This window comes from Pinus tabuliformis, chromosome 2_1, assembly GCF_031772625.1.
Source record: "Pinus tabuliformis cultivar Carrire ecotype Pingquan chromosome 2_1, CPIR1, whole genome shotgun sequence".
In the NCBI taxonomy this organism is placed as follows: Eukaryota; Viridiplantae; Streptophyta; class Pinopsida; order Pinales; family Pinaceae; genus Pinus; species Pinus tabuliformis.
The window spans coordinates 558,488,663-558,503,707 of NC_142299.1; the positions used below are offsets into that span (position 1 = coordinate 558,488,663).

At 35.3% G+C, this 15,045-nt stretch overlaps 1 long non-coding RNA gene across 1 annotated transcript; it reads right to left on the minus strand.

The window, feature by feature from the left end:
• Positions 1 to 12,380: 12,380 nt before the first annotated feature.
• LOC149201595 (uncharacterized) lies at positions 12,381 to 14,587 on the minus strand. The gene is made up of 4 exons (XR_016253454.1): positions 14,343 to 14,587; positions 14,109 to 14,211; positions 12,618 to 12,685; positions 12,381 to 12,491 (listed from the first exon to the last, which is right to left on the minus strand). It is a non-coding gene; the product is annotated as an uncharacterized LOC149201595 (long non-coding RNA).
• Between the last annotated feature and the right edge of the window lie 458 nt (positions 14,588 to 15,045).

Genomic DNA, 15,045 nt, shown 5'->3' on the forward strand with positions numbered 1-15,045 from the left:
TAAAAAGATCACATACAATACTTTCTTATATGACAACAACAACTTGGAGGTAGTTCCTTCATACAAGTATCTTGGAATCAATATCCGTCACAAGCTCAACTAGAATAATATCATTGAAAAAGGGTAATGGAGGATGGAAAGCTTATTATGGACTTGAAAATAACTTTAAGTTAGTAGATCTTTAGATGAGATAAATAAATAAACTCCTCTTTAAGACTTTTTTCACCCTTATTATTTTATATTGATGTGAGGTTTGGAGATGTGGAATCTTCTGAGAGTTATGGAGGAAGATAGAACAAATCCAAATGAAACTTATAACATATAATATTAAGATTAAAGAAACTACACCCCATCCTATCCTCTTCATCAAAAGAGTTCTTTTCACTATTTAAAGCATGGCTACGATTATGTATCTTATGTATAAGACGATGTTAAACAACATGGAAGACATTATGTTTCATAAAATTGCTTTTAACTCTAGCCGAAACCATGTTCAGCTCAAGCGAGGATGGCATAATGATGCCCAAGAAAGAGGAAACTAAGATTATAAGGAGATGATCAATCCAAATCTAGAGAGTCGAAATATCTCTCTATCTTGAATAGTATAAAGAAGAAAATAAGCATCTCCAATAAGAGAATAAATTTTCACAAACTCAATAGTGAAATTGTGTATTGGTTAATTCCCAAAACATCATGGGATGAAAAGGTGTATCACTTTTGTGGTGTCAAGAAAATTGAAAATGAAAAACATTTTCTTTTAAATTGTCTAACTAATACCTAAATTAAAATCTAATTTTAAAAATATTAATCATACTATCAATCTAATTCTTTAACTCAACAAAATTATAAAAATCTTTAATCTCAATGTTATTTAAATCTAAAAACATTTTTTTTTAAACATATAAATACAATTTTAAAAATAAGAAATCTTTTATCTTTGTAAAATCCCCTTATTCAAATTTAATGAACATGACCATTATTTTATTATTATTATTTATAAAACATTTATGATTTTTTTTTAATTAAAATGTTGCCCAACCTTTTAATTGATATATTTTCATATTTACATGCCTAAAAAAATGTTACTTTATGAAAATATTTTTCTTAATTAAAATGTTGACCAACCTTTTAATTGATATATTTTCATGTTTACATACCTACAAAACAAGTTATCTTAACTTAAAGAACATTTTAATTACATATAACATATCATTCTAAACTATTTTTAATCTCATATATTTTTTGCTATTAAAAAACAACTTATTAAAAAAACAATACACAATAAAGTAGAAATAAATAATTCATTTTTTTGGTTGCTAGTTGAGCCGATAGGCTCATTTTACAGCTCATTATGATGTGTAACATTGTTTATCCGCATCAAAATTGAAATTTTGCTCATGTCAACAAAAAAAACTAAAAAAATTAAATTAAATAACTATATAAAACATTTAAATAATATTACCTCATAAAAAATTTGCAAGTAAAAAAATTAGATCCCTCTAAACTCATATTAGATCCATATTTAAGATATATCTATACTAGTAAAATACAAAATATACCAATAAAATAAAATATTTTGTGATTTCCGACCATTGCTATCAAAGATCTAGAAAATTCAATACTCTATCGCTGAAGGCTCTCTATATTGGTGCTCTTCTCATAGAGTCTATCGCTGAAGGCTCTCTCTATATTGGTGCTCTTCTCATAGAGTTAACTTATATAATATTTAGATGGGTTAATATGTTGATGGTATTTTTTTTTATTTAGGTGGGGTTAATATGTTGATGGTACTTTTTTCAAAATGATGATACTGTAAACAGGATTATTTTTTGTTAATCGTCAGTCCCTTGGATGTACGGGTCATATCAGTTTATTAAAACAGTTTCTATTAATAGGAAATCTGTTGTTTTTTCCTTTTTGTCTGTTGTTTTTCTTTTTTTTGTGCTTTTCCTAAATCAGTTTATGGGGCGATAGATGCTAAAAGGGCTTATTAAAACAGTTTCTATTAATAGAAAATCTTAAAATACGTTGTTTTTTACTTTTCGTGCTTTTCCTAAAATATCTCTGGGTTTTCCGTACACAGACAAAAGCGGATGTCAAATTCCGGTGAAAGCGGAAATTAAACTCCGGTAATCTCTACACAGACAAAAGCGGATGTCAAATTCCGGTGAAAGCGGAAATTAAATTCCGGTAATCTCTCTGTGAAAGTTAAATTCCGGTGATTTCAAATTTGGTGGAGAAATGGTTGTTCGAATGGAATGCCACTTCCTCTGCAATGTCAGAAAAGCAAAAAGCATAACCGTTTGAAAAGAAGAGGATATAAGACATTCTCAGAGCCAACATACTCTGAATTTCATCTTCGTCTCTGCTCTGCTCCGCGTCTTCTGGTTTCTTGTTTTTGGGTTGATATGTGTTTGTTCCATTGCATGGCCATGCATTTTATTTTTTACAGCCCATTTTCTTTCTTGTTTTTTTAGTTTTGTTGGGATTGCCATGGTTGCTTTTGGATTAGTTTTTTTTACCATTTTCATAATTTTACAGTGTGCTAGCAATGTTTGCCCGATTTCACTTTGTTGCGGGAGGCAGAGCAGAGATAGATAGGTGAAAATGAAGCCAGTGATATTTGGATTTATATTAGTCTACCCATTGAAGTGGATGGGCAGGTATTCCTTTGTTTAATCAGCAGTACATATTCAGATTATTTTGGAAGTGGCCTCTTAGATAATGGCTACGCATAGAGGCTCAGTAATTGTTTTATGGTTCGTTTTCTTTTATTATATATCTCTGGCAATTCTTGCTCAATGATTCTTATTTTGTCACTGATATCTAAATCTATGTATTTCATTCTGTGCTAGGTGGTGTTTCTTTTCTCAAACTTTCCAGGGCAGGGTTTATATGGTCTGCAGTGATATTGGGGAAATGAGATGACAAGCCGGAAGATGAAAAATAAGTACGTACATTCTTCGGTTGGCCCTGGAATCACGTGGCGCACGTTCTGTTATAGTCTCCCCATATACAAATGATGTTATTCAGGTACACATTTTGATTATGTCACTCCAATTTAGGTAAATTCTGCTAACCATGCTCTTAATTTACTTATTTGAGAGTTTTATATCACAATTTAACTTTAATATCGGGATGATTATGTAGCTGTGAGCTGTATTAACATTACATTTTATTTGTTCCTTACATCAGGTATAATGTTCATATTTTGCCTCAGTTTTGTCTTTTGCCTAGGTGAGTTTTATTTATTGCAGGATGTACAACAGAAGATAGATTTGGATTTCCAAGAAGCTAACCACTCGAGGGGAGGAGTAGGTATGCTTTAGCCTGCATATAGCCTTAAGAATTATTTCATGGTCCTATTCACAGGAGAGGTTCGACCCTATTTATTTATTGATTTATTTATTTTTAAATTTCAAAACGTGATTTATTTATTTTTAAATTTCAAAACGAAATTGCGTGCAAGGAAATCTCAAGGGTGTAAATCTCATTTGCTTAAGGGTTTTAGTGTTGTCCATGATCTCCAATGAATGTGCTCTGCTCTGCAACAGGTAAAGAGGGTTTGCCAGTGGGAGGAAGATGAGAGCAGAGGCGTCGGTTCTTTAGTTTTCTTTTTAAGGTAAAAGCGCAAGGTATGGATTATCTATCAATTATCTCTAATTAGAATTTAGTTTTCTTTTTAAGGTAAAAGCGCAAGGTATGGATTATCTATCAATTATCTCTAATTAGAATGGCCGCATTTACATATAATTAGAAAAGTGTTTGCACTTTGCAAGTTTGCAGTATTGAATGCTTTTTATATCTCTCATTGACGAGGAATACTACCAGTCTTCTCTTTTGTATTTTGTGTGAGGTTGGCTTACGTTCAGACTGCGCGAGAAAGGTACACATTCTGTAATACTCTGTGTAGGTAGGAACAATCTGGTAGGTACGATCCTCTTGTGGGGTATACTGTTCACGTGCTTAGTCCGAAGTTGATACTAAAACCTTGTCCATAAAATCTGTTCTCTCAAAACTAGAATCAGAATTGTCTCCTACTAATTAACCCATCATAACTCAAAGAAATAGATGAATCTAGGATGAGAGTAATCCATATATGTCGTTTGGGGTTTGGCCTTTCCTCCCATGCAAGTCGAACTCGAGATTTTTTCAGATTTTTTTCCATGTTCTGATACATTACTTAGCTGATCTAAATAAAATGGTATAGAAGATTAGAGAAGGCACTTTGCAATCGATTGATCTTGTTATATATACCTATGGATGACTTAATAACTCCAGTGAACGAGATAAGAAGGATAGTATGCATGGAGGTTATGGACTGCACTTTCTTCCGTAGCTGTTGTGGGTGGATAGGGCTCTGGGAATCGCCCGTGCTGGGGAGCACTTGCAGAAAGGTTTTCTGGTTGAATAGTTGCTTGTTCTTCAATTGCACAACATTGTTGAAGGAAGATGGTATTACGCCGAGTTCCTTAACCTACCCACGTTCTTATGACGGTTGGGGAGCACTTGCAGAAAGGTTTTCTGGTTGAATAGTTGCTTGTTCTTCAATTGCACAACATTGTTGAAGGAAGATGGTATTACGCCGAGTTCCTTAACCTACCCACGTTCTTAGGACGGTTCGAAATGAAGGATCAAAATGCGGGCAAGCTAGGCGTCGTGTAAAGTTAAAGTTAGTCTCCTCTACCCGTCTGTCTGATTGAACCATCCCCTAAATTTTTGTAAAACAATTATCAATTTGTCATTTCTGCTTGTAGATTTTCATGACTGATCCCGTGGGTGTATTGAAGTCCTTGTTTCTGTATGCATATTAAATGCACCAGATACTTGTGTGGTATGAAAGTGGTGGAGCCCTCATACAGTGGATTGAAGTTTTTCTTGGAAACATGTTTGTTGGGTATTGAATATCACCATAATCATTGTCAGGATGTCTTTCGAATTATGATTAAGAATGGTGATCATAATCATTGAAGATGATTCTGGTGTAGGGTTTTATTTTTGGCGTTAGGGTTTTATTTGGTTGATAAATTTGAGATGGGATTGCAAAATTTAACAATGAAGTTTAGTGGATTATTAGTCAAAAGTTATGGGTGAGGTGAGTTAATAATTAATATTGAAAATATAAATAAATTTTCACAAATTATATAGTGAAATTGTGAGTTGATCAATTAGCAAAACATCATACCAAAAATGTGTATCTTTTTTGTGGTGTTAAAAAAATTGAAAAAATATACATATTTTTTAAATTATCTATTGATACCTAAATTAAATCTCAGTGTTGATAATATCGCCGAGATATCAGCGATATTCGGAAATATCACGATATTTTGGTGAGCCGAAATATCGCCGACCAAATATCGCGATATTTTCGAGTTTTGAAAGTCGTGCGAGATTTACGATATTTCGGCGATATATTGGAAAATATCTCGCGATGACCTAAAATATCGCCGGTGACCCTGAAAACATTCCGCGCGGCCTATATAATTCGATTTTTGGTTTTTTTGAAGTCATTTTGGTTTTTTCTGAGCGCTGGAAGTCCAATGTGGTCGCTGCCAAGGAGGGTTTGAAGCCAATATTCTCCAATACGCCATCAACAACGAAGATTTCTAAGCTGGAAGTGCCAAGAACTGTAAGAAAAACTCGATTCTCATTCTTCCGGTTCCCTACAATCATTTGCTTGGTTTTTTATTTGATTTCAAACTGCAAGGGTTTGCATTGAACCACAAACATGAACCACTTCCACCGGACAGGAGCAATCAACAGACAAGTCACAAAAATACGCTGCCATTACCATATAATATATATGCACAGCATGACAACATAGAGGATTCCGATTTACAGATGGCAGTTGTGTAATTAATGAATTATGTAATATGCTAGGCTACAGAAAGTTGAAACAATCAAGCATCTAATCATAATGTGCGGCTACAAAATATTTTCAGTGTTCAAACTTCACAATTACCCATTTTGCAAAGTTCAAACAACATCCAATATACAGTTTCTCATGATCTTAAGTTTTAACTTGATGTCCTCATGTGACATGTCAGTTTTTGGAAAGAATGTAGTTGTAGAAGTATGAATGGGATAAATGAGCATATATTCCTCCTCTTCTACAACATTTATGCCCAAAAGATGTAGGGAATCATCACCTACAACAGGTCTAGACTCTAAATTTTAAAGTTATAAACCATTTGCAAACTACATATGTCATAAGCCATCAGTAATGTGATGTCAAGTTTATGAATGGAATGAAAAACGCCTCTAAAACCTCTCAATAGGTATAAATTTATAATGTTGGCCCATGGGGATATTGAACCGTCAAATATTTGATTACCCTCGAAGAACAAAAATTTCAGGCCTATACACTTTAATAGAATGTCCACAATTATCTAAGTTCCTGACTTCTTCTATTTTCAACATACTTCAAGAATGTCCATTGTTTACCTGATGGATCTTAGAACTTTAGAAGCCAATGATAACGCTTACAAAAACTCAGATGAAGAGAAGGATGATGATATTCTCAAAGATCCGAACCTTTTCAACTGCTAAAAACATGTTGTCATGGATAAGTATCAAAGTTTGAAGAAGTACTGTTGGAATTTGGAAACCTCATCTTTTCTCTCCCATATCGATGCAATCATCAAAATCCTCCCTCCATCAGCTCAAAAGGTGCTGCCTTCTTCTTCAAAGATTGCACCCTGCCTTGCTGGTTAAAGATGTAACTTTCTCTGTGCTCACTGCTATGAACTTATGAAGTCTAATAATGCATTATGCACCTACAGCAGTGGTATAAGTTATAACAGTTATATATTTTTCCCATGCTTGGCATAATTCTGAAAGAAATTGTTCTCATTCCGTGCCAATTTGCTATGTGTTTCATGTGCCATTTGGATACCTCACGTTACAACATGTTCATACTCTTTTGTTCAAGAGCATTCAACAGTCAACTTGTATTACACTTCTATTCAACAGTCAACTTGTATTACACTTCTATTCAACAGTCAAGTTAAAACTGTTTTGTAAAATGATGTGGTTATTTGTAATTTGAAAATTTCATATTACTTATTAAGTTACTAATTCCTAATTTTTTTTGGTGCTCTAGGTTTCTGTTTGAGTTAGCCCACTACAAAATACAAATATGCCAAAAGCCTTGGACCTATTTTGGGAGTATGAGAGCCCTGATGGTGGGACAAATCGTGCATATCTTACATGCAAATTGTGTGGGGACAAGATGACAGGTGGGATTACACGACTGAAATACCATCTTGCTAGACTCAGTGGACATGATGTTGGGCTTTGTACAGTTTCTAGTCCGGAGCTTATACAAAAAGCTCTTGAGGCAATTGAAGAAAAGGACAAAAAGAAGGAAGAGGTGGAAAGAAACAAAGCTGAACGTGCAGGTAGATCTTTCGGGATATCTTCTCCTGATTTTGGTGTTGAGGGTAGTGGGCCTAGTGGGAGGGGCTCCACAACTGGCACACCATCACATGCTACTGCTAGTGTGAGTGCGAGGTCATCATTTTTTGTTCCACGAACAGGCGCTGGAGCACAACCTGGCATAAAGTCGCTTGTTAAAAAAAAGGAGAAGCAAGAAGCAGATAGAGTCATGGGGAGGTGTATTTTTTGGAGCGACTTACCTTTCAGCATCACGAAAACCAATCCATTTTGGCAGCCAATATGTGATGCTATTGTTGTTGTGGGCCCAGGGTACAAAAGTGCCACATATGAGGAGTTGCAGGGGCCAATTCTTCAAGCAGAAAAACATGACATCAACTCTAGATTGACGGAGTTGAAAAAGACATGGGAAGTCACTGGATGCACAGTGATGTCTGATGGTTGGACAGATAGGAAGGGTAGGACCCTTCTAAATTTCTTGGTACATTGTCCTAAAGGTACCATGTTTATTAAATCGTTGGATGCATCAGAACATATCAAATATGCAACAACGATATGTGAGTTGTTAGATGGGTTCATTCGAGAGATTGGTGTGCAGAATATGGTGCAAGTCATAACAGAAAATGCAACTAATTATGTGTCTGCCGACAGAATGCTTATGGAGAGGCATCTCACATTGTTCTGGACTCCATGTGCAGCGCATTGTCTTGATTTGTTGCTTGAGGATATGGGGAAACTCTCCTTCATCAAGGAGGCAGTTGATATGGCTAGGAGCATCCCCAAGTTTATTTATAACCATGCTTTTGTTCTTAGCCTTATGAGGAGGTTCACTAGAAACAAGGAGTTGCGACGTCTTGCCATCACACGTTTTGCCACAACCTTTATTACTCTTCAGTCTTTGTTTCGATATCAGTTCGAGTTGAAGCAAATGTTTGTGTCTGATGATTGGCGTAATTGTAGATACAACAGGAGACCTGATGGGAAAACCATTGCAAAAATGGTGTACTCTGAGACATTTTGGCGTGGAGTAGAAGAAGCATGTGCAGTTAGGGAACCTATAGTAAAGGTTCTTAGATTGGTGGATGGAGAGAAGCCTACAATGCCTTATTTGTATGAGGGCATGGATAGGGCCAAGGAGGCCATTCGTTCCTATTATGCAAACAAGGGTTCTGCTGGCCTTGATAGGCAAATGATGTTATGGGATGTGATCAATAGTCGGTGGACAAGGATGCTTCATCGACCCATTCATGCAACAACACTCTTCCTCAACCCCGCATTTTCATACAAATGCAACTTTGATTTTGATGGCGAGGTGATGGAAGGGCTCTATTCCTGTATTCAGAGGATGGTACCTGATCTTGAGCTTCGTAGCAAAATCAATCGCGAGGTACAGTGTTATCAGGATTGTGTTGGCCTATTTGGCTTTGATGATGCCATTAGGGAAAGGGCCCTCTTCATGCCACGTAAGTGACAAGTCATCACTCATTAGAAATTAGAAATTTGAATTTAATTATGTTTTAACTTTTAAGTTTTTGAATTTTTTATTTCATTATTTTGTTGTAGATATTTGGCGGGGAAGCTATGGTGCAAGGGCACCAAATTTGCAAAAATTGGCTATACACCTCTTGAGTCAAACATGTAGCTCTTCAAGGTGTGAGCGCAATTGGAGTGTATTTGAGAAAATACACGCCAAAAAGCGCAACAGGTATAACTTTGAACTCAAGCCTTCAGTTGAGCAATTACACTTATTGTAATTTTTAATTTTTAATTTATGACCTTCAACTTCAAGTGTCAAGAGTCAAGAGCCAAGACTCATTACTTTTTTTGACGCTCTTACAGGTTGGAGTTCGCATGCCTCAACGATTTGGTGTATGTGCATTACAACATCCGACTACGAGTGAGGCAAATAGAATCACCAATGGATCCAGATGCCATTTCCTTAGACAATATTGATGTATTGTCTCCGTGGAGGGTGGAGTCTGAGGAGCCCATATTGGAGGAGTCACCTTCATGGTTAGAGCCAGTGGCAGATGATCCATTAGAGCAGGGGCAACAAGAGGAGGACTCGGGGTCAGAGGAACAACAACACTTAGAGGAGGAGCAGGAGGAGCAGGACACTGCAGGAGCATCAACATCAACACCATCTGCTATAGATATAGGAGAGCATAGCTCCATGCCTAGCACTCATTATTTGACATTAGGTGCAGAGGCAGGGTCAGGGCCTTCTACTACTAGGGGCAGGCCTGGCAAACAACACATCATGTTTTCCCGTAAAAGGGGGAGAGGGTAGTAGATAGATAGCTGCTAGTTTTATTTGTTATGCTACATGTAACTCATGATGATGAGATACTTTTATATATGTGATGTTATTTTGTTACTTGTATTGGTTCTCCACATTTGAGTCCTTGAATGGACAATTATTAGGGATCAACAGGATTTGGTATCGCCTTTGATATATCATTTATATTTGACATCATATATATCAGTGTTTTCTTCATATTTATGTGCCAATGTGTTTATTTCATGTTGTTATTGCTTTATATGTTTAAAAATCTGAAAAATCTGAATATATTATGCATTTTTTATGCTTGCCGATATTTGCCGATATTTTTGCCGATATTGCCGATAAAATATTTTTTGGACCCTCGCCGATATTTTCCCGATACCGATATTATCAACACTGTTAAATCCAAATTTCAAAATATTAATCATGTTAACAATCTAATCTTTTAACTCAACAAAATTATAAAATTATTAACATATTTAAAAAAAACATATAAATAAAATTTTAAAGATATATTTTTTATAATCTCATAAATTTTAGTAAACATGATCATCATTACTCTGTTATTATTTTTTATAATCTCATAAATTTTAGTAAACATGATCATCATTACTCTGTTATTATTTTTTATAAAATTATACTCTATTATATTTTAGAAAACACTTATGAAAATATTATTCTTAATTAAAATGTTGATTAACCTACATTTTCATGTTTACATACTTAGGAAAACGTTGTCTTAACCCAAATAGCATTTAATTGCATGTAACATATCTGTTCCTTCCAAGTTCCCACGTACAGCGATGAACAAGCACGTAGAAACTTGAAGGCACCAGATATGATTAAATAAATAAATAATTCGTTGCCTCCTCTAAAATACCTCCGGGTTCTCCGTACATAGACAAAAGCAGACAGACAGTCAAAGCGGATATCAAATTCCGGTGAAAGCGGAATTTACCGGTAATATCTTTGTGAAAGTTGAATTCCGGTGATTTCAAATTTTGTGGAGAAATGGTTGTTCGGATGGAATGCCCACTTCCTCTGCAACGTCGGAAAAGCAAAAAGCATAATCGTTTGAAAGGAAGAGGATATAAGACATGCGAAGAGCCAACATACTCTGAATTTCATCTTCTTCTCTGCTCTGCTCTGTTCCGCGTCTTCTGGTTTTTTTTTTGGGTTGATGTGTTTGCTCCATTGCATGGCCATGCATCTTATTTTTTACAGTCTATTTTCTTTATTGATTTTTAGTTTTGTTCGGATTGGAATGGTTGCTTTTATATTTATTTTTTTCTTTATCATAATGTTATTGAGTTTTTAGTTTTGTTTGGATTATAATGGTTGCTTTTGGATTTTTTATTTTTTTCATAATTTTACAGTGAGCTTGCAATGTTTGTCCGACTTTATTTTGTTGCGGGACGCAGAGTAGAAATAGATAAGTAAAGATGAAACCAGTGATGTTGGATTTCTATTAGGCTACCCAGTGAAGTGGATTGGCAGGTATGCTTTTGTTTTGTTTTACTTTTTAATCAGTTATTCAGATTATTTTACTAATAATTATGTCCAAAATTGGAAGTGGCCGGTTAGATAATTGGTACGCATAGGGCCTCAGTAATTGTTTGGTAATTCTTGCTCAATGATTCTTATTTCAATCTCTTTCAATCTGTGCTAGATGGTGTTTTTTTCCCTCAAACTTTCCAAGGCAGGGTATATATGGTCTGCAGTGCAATTGGGGAGATGAGATGACAAACCTGAAGATGAAAAATAATTAGGTACATGCTTCGGTTGGTCCTGGAAATATAACACGTTTTGTTATAGTCTCCATATGTACAAATTATGTCATTATGAGATTCTTATAATCTTTGCATATTCAAATTCTGTCATATTCTTTCTCTGTTTGTTTCTATCCGTCAATTTATACAAATACACCTTTTGATTATGTCATTGCGGTTTAGGAAAATTGCTAACCATGCTCTTAATTTACTCATTGAGAGTTTTATATTAAAATTTAACTTTGATATTTTGATGATTATGTATTTATGAGCTGGATTAACATTACTATTTCTTACCTCAGTGTGTGTCTTTGCCTAGAGGATTTTAATTTGTTGTAGGATGTACCACACAAGATAGATTTGGATTTCTAAGAAACTACACTAGAGGGGAAGAGTAGATATGCTTTAGTGGTAGATAATAGTGTGCTTATAAGAATTATTTCATGGTCCTATTCACAGGAGAGGTTTGTCCCTCTTTATTTATTGATCTACTTATTTTTAAATTTCAAAAATGAAATTGCGTGCAAGGAAATCTTAAGGGTGAATCTCATTTGCCTTCAATTGTTTTGACAGTTGTTTGCTTATTGGTTGAGGTGTTGTTCATGATTTGCTACGTGCTGTGCTCTGCAACAGGTAAAGAGGGTTGGCCATGCGGAAGAAGATGAGACCAGAGGTATGGTTATCATCCATTTTATCTCTAATTAGAATGTCCGTATTGACATATAACTAGAGAAGTGTTTGCACTTTGCAGTATTGAATGGTTTTTTTCATCTCTCTAATTTGTTAGAAGATTCCGGCAAAGAGAAGAGACTCAGAGACAACGACTGACGAGGAATATGAACAATCTCCTCTGTTTAATAATGCTATAAGGTCTGAAATAGGAGTTGCCGATTGTTCCTACCTAAACAGAGGATGACAGAATGTGTACCTTTCACGCAAAGTCTTGTACGTACCACCATTTACTGAACGTATGCCAAAAGAAAAAAGAGAGATTCGTATTCCTCGTCAGTCGTCCTCTCTGAGTCTCTCTTCGCTGGCATTTTCTGACAAATTGGAGAGATATAAAAAGCATTCAATACTGCAGAGTGCAAACACTTTTCTAATTATATGTAAATGTGGCCATTCTAATTAGAGATAAATGATAGATAATCCATACCAGGGGCTTTTACCTTAAAAAGAAAACTAAAGAACCGAGGACTCTGGTCTCATCTTCCTCCCAATGGCAAACCCTCTTTACCTGTTGCAGAGCAGAGCACATTGCAAATCTCGAACAACGCCAAAACCAATAAGCAAGCAACTGTCAAAGGAATTGAAGGCAAATGAGTTTTACACCCTTAAGATTTCCTTGCACGTAATTTCATTTTAAATTTTAAAAATAAATAAATCAATAAACAAAGAGGGTTGAAATTTGAATCTCTATTGTGAATAGGACCATGAAATAATTCTTAAGGCTATATTATTACCAGGCTAAAGCATACCTACTCCTCCCCTCGAGCGGTTAGCTTCGTAGAAATCCAAATCTATCTACGGTTGTACATCCTGGCATCCTGCACCAAATTAAAATAGCCTAGGCAAAGACAAACGCGGAGGGAAAAAATGAAAACTAATATTAACCTAGATGTAAGGTACAAATAAAATGTAATGTTAATATTAAAGTTAAATTTTGATATAAAACTCTCAATGAGTAAATTAAGAGCATGGCTAGCGGAATGTGTACCTGCATATATTGAGAGAATGTAGATAAACAGAGAAGAGAATATGACAGAAAATGTAAATGCAAAGACTATGAGAATCCCAGAGTGACATAATTTGTATATAGGGAGATTATAACAAAACGTGCGCTACGTGATTCCAGGGCCAACCGAAGAATGTACGTACTTTTTTTCCATCTTTCGGCTTGTCATCTCATTTCCCTATTTTCACTGCAGACCATATAAACCCTGCCTTGGAAAGTTTGAGAAAAGAAACACCACCTAGCACAGAATGAAATAGATAGATTTAGATATCAATGAAAAAATAAGAATCATTAATCAAGAATTGCCAGAGATAGATAATAAAAGAAAACGAACCATAAAACAATTACTGAGGCTCTATGCCTAGCCACTTCCAAAATAATCTGAATATGTACTGATTAAACCAAGGGATACCTGCCCATCCACTTCAATGGGTGGCCTAATAAAAATCCAAAAATCACTGGTTTCATTTTCACCTATCCATCTCTGCTTTGCCTCCCGCAACAAAGTGAAATAGGGCAAACAATTGCCGTTCTTTACCATCAATGAAATGAAATATAAATAAAGCAAGCATTTGTGGGAGACAGTTCTGATTCTAGTTTTGAGCAGTTTAACGTCAAATAGTACATGAGCAGTTTAACGTCAAATGAGCATCGTACCTGCCAACCGGTAGGACAGAATGTGTTCATTCAGGCAAAGTCTTGAACGAACCACCATTTACTGAACGTACGCCAACCACAAAAGAGAACACTGTTCGTATTCCTCGTCAGTGGTCCCCTCCGACTCCCGAGTCTTCCTTCTTCGCCGGCATTTTCTAAGAAACCGGAGAGATATAAAAAATATTCAATGCTGCAAAGTGCAACCGGATTTCTAATTATATGTAAATGTGGCCATTCTAATTAGAGATAAATGAAAGATAACTCATACCTCGGGCTCTCTTAAAAAGAAAACTAAAAGACCGACGCCTCTGGCCTCATCTTTTTACTCAATGGCAAACCAAGTCAGAGCACATTGCAAATCATGGACCAAGCTAAAACCAATAAGCAAGCAATTGTCAAAAGAATTAAAGGCAAATGAGATTTACACCATTAAGATATCGTTGCCTACAATTTCATTCTGAAATTTAAAAATAAATAATTCAATTAAAAAAGAGGGTTGAACCTCTCTATGAATAGAGACCATGAAATAGGACCATGAGATCATTTTTAAGGCTATATGACCATGAGATCATTCTTAAGAATACCTGGAGTGGATCATTTTTAAGGCTATATGACCATGAGATCATTCTTAAGAATACCTGCTTCTCCACTCCAGTGGTTAGCTTCCTAAAAATCCAAATCTATCGTCTGCTGTGCATCCTGCAACAAATTAAAATCGCCGAGGCAAAGACAAGCACGGAGGAATATATATAAACCAAGATGTACGGAACAAAATAAAATGTAATGTGTTAATATAGCTCATAACCATATAATCATAAAATGTAATGTGTTAATATAGCTCATAGCCATATAATCATAAGATCTTAAAGTTAAATTTTAATAAAAAAACTCACAATGACTAAATTAATAGCATGGTTAACCATTTACCTAAATCGGACTGACATAATCAGAATGTGTACCTACATAGATTGACATCATATATAAATAAAGAAAACCTTTTCGCAAATTACTCCCTAGCACGGGCAATTTCACAGAGCCCCTATCCACCCACAATAGCTACGGAAGTGCATGGAATCCATGATCTACGTGCGTAGTATCCTTCTGATTTTTGTTAACTAGGGTTATCAAATCATGCATTAGTATACATAACAATTGTTAACTAGGGTTATCAAATCATCCATTAGTATACATAACAAGAGAAAAAA